Genomic DNA, 1221 nt, shown 5'->3' with positions numbered 1-1221 from the left:
CAAAGAAGGAATTCAAATGCATGTCGGCAAAGATGCCATATTACCTGAAGAGGATGCCTGTCATGTGACCTCAAACTCTGGTTGACTGGGGAAGGGGGGGGGATTTTGTTATGCTACATAACTGCATGTTTTGCATTTCATATTGATCCACCTCTAGGACCTATCGCAGGGGTAGCCAACATCTGCATTCCAGCTGTGGTGGCACTGCAAGACTGACGGCCACAGGCGTGCCTCTCATTGGTGGAATTTGTAGTTTCACCACAGCTGGAGCGCCAGGGTTGCCTAAACGGTTCTCCGCTTGTCCATCATTCACTACTGTCACTGGGTTTCTGCGATGAAAGGATTCATTGCATTGATCATGCACATCTGCCGCTCAGGTTCACTTGATCTAAAGGCATTTGCCGAGCATTTGCCATATATACAAATCCGTCTCTTTCGCCTTCTTCGTTTGCATACAGGTACCTTTTTCTGAACAGGAAATCTTGTCTGAAGGACGAGGGGTGAATGTGGTTGTGCGCATGCCATCAAAATGAATGATTCCTCTATTTTATTTACCTTCTCATAGCAGTGCTTTTCCATACAGACAGCGCCACCTACAGCAGAGAGCAGGAACTGCAAGCGGTAGTGCCAGGCAGCCAGACCTTGGCCAACTCTTTCTCAATGTCCTAAGGTTCCATATACTCGTCCGTGTGGGAGAAGCAGACGTGGCAGGTAAGGATTTCCCTGCCTATGGACACCACCTCTTGCTGAGGCGTCTATATGGTATTCTAGGGTCGGCCGGGAGCTGTAATTCTGCCCATGTGTTCTGGTTTCGCCCCTTCCTCTTAGATTTGGCCAAGGCGGCTACGTTGGGGGAAGCCCTCTATAAAATGCCCTGACCACCTCAGCTGGCTCATCTCAGTCTGAAGGACGACCGGTGCTACTTGACTACATCCGAAATATTACTCTCTACTATAAATTGTGGTTTAACAAATGGGAAAGACCTGTTGGGAAGGGGGGAGGGGGGGACTCTTAAGCAAATGAAAAATCTCAAAGCACCCCAAAATAAAATGTAAAAAATAACATGTAACCCCCCCCAAAAAAAAAAATCCAGACCAGATCCTTCGCGGGGTTTCCCTTTTCACAAAAACAAATCCCTCTTTTACATCAGAGTCCCCCTTTATATCAGGAGTCCTTCTTTACATTAAGAGCCCCCCCCCCTTTCATCTCGAGTGCCCCCCC

This window comes from Nanorana parkeri, unplaced genomic scaffold (assembly GCF_000935625.1).
Source record: "Nanorana parkeri isolate BGI_ZX_2015 unplaced genomic scaffold, ASM93562v1 scaffold113, whole genome shotgun sequence".
NCBI classification, from domain to species: domain Eukaryota; kingdom Metazoa; phylum Chordata; class Amphibia; order Anura; family Dicroglossidae; genus Nanorana; species Nanorana parkeri.
Note: the sequence above shows the minus strand (reverse complement) of the source record.